The sequence below is a fragment of the Mustela lutreola genome, chromosome 1 (assembly GCF_030435805.1).
Source record: "Mustela lutreola isolate mMusLut2 chromosome 1, mMusLut2.pri, whole genome shotgun sequence".
NCBI classification, from domain to species: Eukaryota; Metazoa; Chordata; class Mammalia; order Carnivora; family Mustelidae; genus Mustela; species Mustela lutreola.
Window position 1 is genome coordinate 388,670 of NC_081290.1, and position 7,751 is coordinate 396,420.

Sequence of the window (7,751 nt, forward strand, 5' to 3'; positions counted from 1 at the left end):
TTACTTTTCTGGAGCCCCAAATTCTGCAGTTGTCACTAAGGGGACACTTCTAGATCATTTGTTTGGTAAACCAGCATGGTCTACAATCATAGTGTCACAGCTATATATATTTGCATACTTTAAGGCTCTAGCTTCCAATCAGCCTAAAACTAGGTGCTGACTGAAATGCTTTCCTCTGAAACACTCACAGGTTTCAGCACATTCTCAACAACTGGAATTTATCGAGAATAAATCAGACTGCTTAGGCAATCGCAAAAGATTAAGAGACATCTAAGAGGGAGGGCAAGGTTAAACTGGTTTATCTCCTACATACGACCACTCCTGCAAGACTAGAAGAAAGAGCTGTTTTGCCTACTACACAGAAGCAACATGAGAGTCAAGCAAAATAAGGAAGAAAAAAAATATGTTCCAAATGAAATAAAATCCCAGGGGAAAAAACTTAATGAAAGAGAAATAATGAATTACCTGATAAAGCATTCAAAGTCATGGTCATAAGCATGTTCACCAAATGCAGGAGAAGAATGGATGAACACAGCAAGAATTTGAACAAAGAGATAGAAAATATAAGAAGGTATCAAACAGAAGTCACAGAACTGAAGAATACCATAGCCAAACTGAAAAGTACAGTATAGAAGTTCAACAGCAGGCTAAATGAAGCAGGAGATAGAATCAGTAAGCCAGAAGACAGGGTAATGGAACTCACCCATTAGAGCAAAAACAACAACAACAAAAGAATTTTTAAAAGTGAAGATAGTTTAAGGGACTTATAGGACAATATCAAGCAGAATCACATTTTCATTATAGAGATTTCAGAAGGAGAGGAGAGAAAGGAAGAGGCAGAAAATGTATTTGAAGAAATAATGGCTGAAAATTTCCCCAACCTAAGAAAGGAAACAGATCTCCAGATCCAGGAAACCCACAAAGTCCAAAGAGACCCACAGCAAGACACACTATAGTTAAAATGTTGAAAGTTAAAGATAAAGAGAGAATCTTAAAAGCAGCAAGGGGGAAAAAACTTGTTAGATACAAGGGAAACCCCTTAAGGTTACCAGATTTCCCAACCAAAACCTTGTGAGCCAGAAGGAAATAGATGATCTATTCAAAGTGCTGAAATGAAAAAATTTCCAATCAAGAATATTCTACCTAGCAAGGTTATCCTTCAGATTTGTAGGAGAGATAAAGAGCTTTCAAGACAAATGAAAGGCTTTCAATACAAATGAAAGATAATGGAGTTCCCCTAGGGTTTCCAGGGTGGCTCAGTCAGGTAGGTGTCTGCCTTCAGCTCAGGTCATGTTCCCAAGCTCCTGAGATCAAGTTTCACATCGGGCTCCCTCCTCAACAAGGAGCCTGCTTCTCCCTCTGCCTGCTGTTCCCCCTACTTTCACTCTCTCTCTCTCTTTATCTGACAAATAATTAAATAAATAAACCTTAAAAAAATAAAAATAAAGGAGCTATACAGGGACGCCTGGGTGGCTCAGTTGGTTTGACGACTGCCTTCGGCTCAGGTCATGATCCCGGAGTCCTGGGATCGAGTCCCGCATCAGGCTCCCAGCTCCACAGGGAGTCTGCTTCTCCCTCTGACCTTCTCCTCGCTCATGCTCTCTCTCACTGCCTCTCTCTCAGATAAATAAATAAAAATCTTTAAAAAAAAAAAAAAAAGAAAGAAAGAAAGGAGCTATACAACACTCAACTAGCCTTACAAGAAATATTAAGGGACTTCTTCAACCCGAAAAGCAAGGGTAGAGATTAGTAATCAGAAAAAAATATGAAAGTATAACTCTTACTCGTAAAGGTAAATATGTATTAAAGGAAGCAGATTAATCACTTCATAAAGGTTAAAAGAAAAAGATAGTAAAAATAACTATAACTATAATAGTTAGTTAAAAGATACACAAAATAGGGGCACCTGGGTGGCTCAGTTAGTCAACATCTGACTTTTAATTTTGGCTCAGGTCGTGACTTCAGGGTCAGGAGACTGAGCCCCATGTTGGTCCCCATGCTGAATGTGGAGCCTGTTCAAGATTGAAGGAGTACAAATGACTCACCTTCCTAGGGAGTCCTCAAGCCTTGGTTGAGGATGTTTTAATCAAATATTCTTCCCCCCTCCCCAGATTGAGAGCTTCACATGTTCATTAGTTTTCTAATGCCTCTATAAGCTTCCACCATAGCTACAATTTCTCACATACACCTTAGTTTTCTTTCCTATTGGAATGGGGAGCAGGCTGAGAGGAATTAGGAGGCCTTCTTAATATTGGGGAAGAAGTTGAAGATCTCTTAAGGGTCTGTGGGCACAATAAGAGAGCTGAGCTAAAAGCTCTTAGAATACTGTGATCCCCATGAACCCAGAAAGACACAGCTAAGATCCTAGGTTCCTACCAAGCCATTACCCAGGGAGTAAGAGACACACTGGAGCACCGGTGCCTTCCCCTTGCTTCTCCCAAGTGCCAGATAATCCTGAGCCGCCACTGTTGCAATCTTCACAGTTTCTGCTCCAGCCTTCATTGAGGAATCCCACTTTTTTTTTAAAGATGTATTTATCTGTTTTTAAAGAGAGGGAGAGAGAGAGAGAGAGAGAGCACAAACAGGAGGGCAGAAGGAGAGCGAGAGAGAATCCCAAGCAGAATCTGTGCAGAGTGCAGAGCCCAGTGCCGCGCCCAGTCTCACACCCTGAGATCATGACCTGAGCTGAAATCAAGAGGCGGCCACTTGACCAACTGCTCCCCCAGCGCCCCAAGGAGTTCCATCTGTTTCATACGATTTCTGTCTACCCAGAGCCTTGTGACCACTCACTATTTCAGAAAATACCAGCTTGCATAAAAAAGAACAAAAATGACAAATAGAAAGAGATCTCAACCTTGTTCAGTTCCTTGGTTCTGGCTATTTCTAAGGACTATTTATATCCCTACCCTCAGGTTCTTCTTTCTTTTCTATTTTGCTTTGTTATATTTGGGGATGAGGGGCAGGTAAGAGGGTTCCTTCCGTTACCTGTAGCCTATACGTGGTCCCTCCCTAATAAGAATTACCAAATTTCGTGAAGAAAGCTGGCCTTATTTACAAGTCCATAGCTACTCAGTATGGAGCCTGTGCCCCCAAGCAATGGAGAGTCCTTTATCCAGATACAGAACAGGAGTCTGCAGGAGGAGCCCCACAATAAAGATATGGCTTTTTGAGGGAAACAAATCTCACAACCTTTCCACAATACCAACTTTTCATTGTAAAACCTTCTTCTGGGTTATAACCTTCTGGGACTGTATTTCCACCAGACATAAGTTGACTTTAGTTGCTGGCATAAGCCTCAAGTCAAAGAGGCTCCCACCACAGAAATATATTTCCGCAGACACTAGTTTATGATACTTGTCTTCTCCTTTAACAAATGAACCATTTGGTCTTTGTTCATTTCATGTTCCTTCCCACTGGGAGAATGTTTGGTCAGGGAAATCACTAGAGAACTTGTCTTCTCTGCACTCTGCTTATTGTTAACGCTGGTTCCTTGACATTCAGAGGGTGTAGACTCTTCAGCCTTCCATTTCCCGTAAGCTTTATGATTTGTATGTAGTTTGCATGCCTCAACTAAAACACAAGGGACATAAGCCAAAATGAGCTTTGCCATCAGTTCTTTTAGTATGTTACTTCATCTGGGGAAATGCCATGATTTCCAACAACGTTTACAGCAAGGGCCCCAGAGTATAAGCAAACAAAATTAGCATTCATTTACGCAAGACTTGATAAAAACCTATCAATGAATATGAATGCTTTGTCCTCATTCACATCTGGAAATATTTACTTTTTCTATGAAAATACTTATGTAATGGCCAACTTCCTATTTAGAAGAATATTAACAATTTCACAGGAATATTAATTTTACAAGCAACTGGCCATCTATTTGATATGAATGATAGATCTCGTTTTTCCAGATACTGATTAGAAAAATGTGTTGAACAAAGAGTTTAGCTCCATCTGTTAACTTTCTTGTAATACAGGAAAAGAAGAGATGAGGGGCTCCTGGCTGGCTCAGTTGACAGAGCATGCAACTCTTGATCTTGGAGTTGTAAATTTGAGCCCCACATTGGGTGTAGAGATTTTTTTTTTAATTTAAAAATAAATGTAAATAAATAAATAAATTTAAACTTGGAAAGAAAAGGATTTCCAACTCACAGCTTTCAAAATGTTGACATATATACTGTTTGGGTGGCTGTCGTTAGGCATATGCCTTCAGTTCAGGTCATAATCCCAGGGTCCAGGCATTGAGTCCTGCATTGGATTCTGTGCTCAGTTTTCTCTCTGCCCCTCCCCAACTCATTCTCTCTCTGTTTCTCTCTCTCTGTCTCTCTCTCAAAAACAAATAAATAAAATCTTTAAAATTTTGACTTACAATTCACATACCATAAAATCGTTTCCTTTAAAGTACCATTCAGTAGCTTTTGGTATAATCATAAAATTATGCAACCATCACCACTATCTGATTCCAGAATGTTTTCTTTTTTTTAGAAAACCTGTACTCGTTAGCAGTCATTTCCCATCTTCCTTTTCCCCAACCTCTGCCGACCACTGATCTACCTTCTGTCTCAACTCACAGTTTTTTGTTTGAATTATCTTCTGATCTATATAAGCTACCAAATTAAGCATTACCTGTTTGTGTGTGTGTAGATTACAAACCAAGAGATTAAATAAATTGCTGAAAAACTGAAAAAAACAGCATCCATACATAATATTTACTCATTTATGCATTCATCATTTAACAAACATTTATTAAATCCCCTTTCTCAAGAAAAGGGCATACTATTTGTGGGGGCACATATGAAGACATGCATTGGAGAAAAGAAGTCAATAAATTAAAATATAATGAAAACAGTACATTAGAAAAAAGCATAGAAATATAGCAGCCACCTACTCACCAAACCCCTTTGCACACAATCTACTACTCAGGGATAAACTCTTATTAATAATTCGTTGATTTTAGGGAAAGCTAGGTGAAAGATATATGAGAATTCTACCCTAGCTGCAACTTTTCTGCGAAGTCAAAAATTATTTCAAAACTTAATTTATAGCAATACAATCAATACCTCAAAAAGAAAGAAAAATCTCAAATAAACAACCTAACTTTATACCTGAAGGAGTTAGAAAAAGAAGAAAAAACAAAACTCAAAACCAGTAGAAGGAAGGAAATAATAAAGATTGAGCAGAAATAACCAAATAGAAACAAAAACAATAGAACATATCAAAGAAATGAGCCAAAAACCAGGAGCTGGTTCTTTGAAAAGTTCAGCAAAATTGATAAAGTTTTATTCAGATTCATAAAAAAAGAGAGAGGGATGGAGAGAGGACTCAAATAAATAAAATCAGTAAAGAAAGAGGAGAAATAGGGGCACCAGGTGGCTCAGTGGGTTGAGCCGCTGCCTTCGGCTCGGGTCATGATCTCAGGGTCCTGGGATCGAGTCCCACATCGGGTTCTTTGCTCGGCAGGGAGCCTGCTTCCTCCTCTCTCTCTCTCTGCCTGCCTCTCTGTCTACTTGTGATCTCTCTCTGTCAAATAAATAAATAAAATCTTAAAAAAAAAAAAAAGAAAGAAAGAGGAGAAATAACAATGGACACCACAGAAATACAAAGGATCATAAGAGAATATTATGAAAAATTATATGCCAAAAACTTGGACAACCTAAGAGAAATGCATAAATTCCTAAAAACATATAACCTCCCAAAACTGAGTCAAGAAGAAAAGAAAATTTGAACAGACCAATTACCAACAATGTAATTGAATTAATCATCAAAAAACTCCCAACAAACAAAAGTTCAGGACCAGATGGCTTCACAGGTGAATTCTACCAAACATTTAAGGAGGAGTTAATACACATTCTTCTCAAACTATTTCAAAAAATAGAAGAGGAAGGAAAGCTTCCAAATTCATTCCATGAGGTCAGTATACTCTGATACCAAAACCAAATAAAGACCTACCAAAAAAGAGAGAGAGAGATCAGCCCTCAGGCCAATACCTTTGATGAATATAGATGCAAAAATCAACAAAATATTAGCAAACTGAATATAATAACACGTTAAAAAAATCATTCACCATGATCAAGTGGGATTTATTCCTGAGTTGCAAGGATGGTTCAATATTCACAAATCCATCAACATGATCCATTAGATCCGCAAGAGAAAGAATAAAAACCATATGATCATTTCAGTAGTTGCAGAGAAAGCATTTGACATAACAAAACATCCATAAATAATAAAAAATTCTCAATGAAGTAGGTTTAGAGGGAACATACCTCAACATATTAAAGACCATATGTAAAAGGCCCACAGCTAACATCTTACTCAATAGTGAAAAACTGAAAGCATTTCCCCTATGTCTACTCTCACCACTTTTATTCAGCATAATACTGGAAGTCCTAGCCACAGCAATCAGACAAGAAAAAGCAATAAAGCACATTCAAATTGGTAAGGAAGAAGTCAAACTTTCACTATTTGCAGATAACACTATACTATATAGAGAACCCTGAAGACTCCACCAAAAAACTACTAAAACTGATAAATGAATTCATTAACTTTTCAGGATACATATATAGAGAAATCTCTTGTATTTCTATACACTTATACTGAAGCAGTAGAAAGAGAAATTAAGAAAACAATCTCATTTACAATTTCACCAAAAATAATAAAATACCCAGGAATACACTTAACCAAGGAGGTGAAAGACCTGTACTCTGAAAACTATAAAACATCGATGAGAAAAATTGGAGACAACACAAAGAAATGGGAAGATATTCCATACCCATGAATTAGAAGAACAAATATTATTAAAATGTCCATACTACCCAAAGCAATCTACCGACTTAATGTAATCCCTATTAATAACATTTTCCACAGAGCTAGGACAAACAATCTTGAAATTTGTATGGAACCATAAAGACTCTGAATAGCCAAAGCAATCCTGAAAAATAAAAACAAAACCGAAGGTATCACAATTCCAGACTTCAAGTTATATTAAAAGATGTAGTAATCAAAATAGTATGGTACTGGCTGAGGGCGCCTGGGTGGCTCAGTGGGTTAAGCCACTGCCTTTGGCTCAGGTCATGATCTCAGGGTCCTGGGATCGAGTCCCGTATCGGGCTCTCTGCTCAGCAGGGAGTCTGCTTCCTCCTCTCTCTCTCTCTGCCTGCCTTTCTGCCTACTTGTGATCTCTCTCTATCAAATAAATAAATAAAATAGTATGGTACTGGCATAAAAATAGATATATAGAACAATGGAACAGAATAGAAAACCCAGAAATAAGCCCATGATTAAATGGCCATTAAATTAATCTATGACAAAGGAGGAAAGAGTACACAGTGGAAAAAAGTCTCTTCAACAAATGGTGTTGGGAAAATGGAACATCAACATGCAAAAGAATGAAACTGAATGACTGTGTTACACCATACACAAAGATAAAATCAGAATGGATTGAAGACCTAAATGTGAGACCTGCAACCATAGAAATACTTGGAGAAAACACAGGCAGTAATTTCTCTGACATCAGCTGTAGCAACAATTTTCTAGATATGGTTCCTGAAGGAAGAGGAAGAAAAGCAAAAATGAATTATTGGGACAACATCAAAATTTTAAAAACTTCTGTACAGCAAAGGGAACAATCAACAGTATTAAGTGGGAAAAGATATTTGCAAATGAAGATAAAGGATTAGTACCCATTATATAAAGAACTTATATAACTCAATACAAAAAAAAATAACAAAAACAAATAATCCAATCAAAAA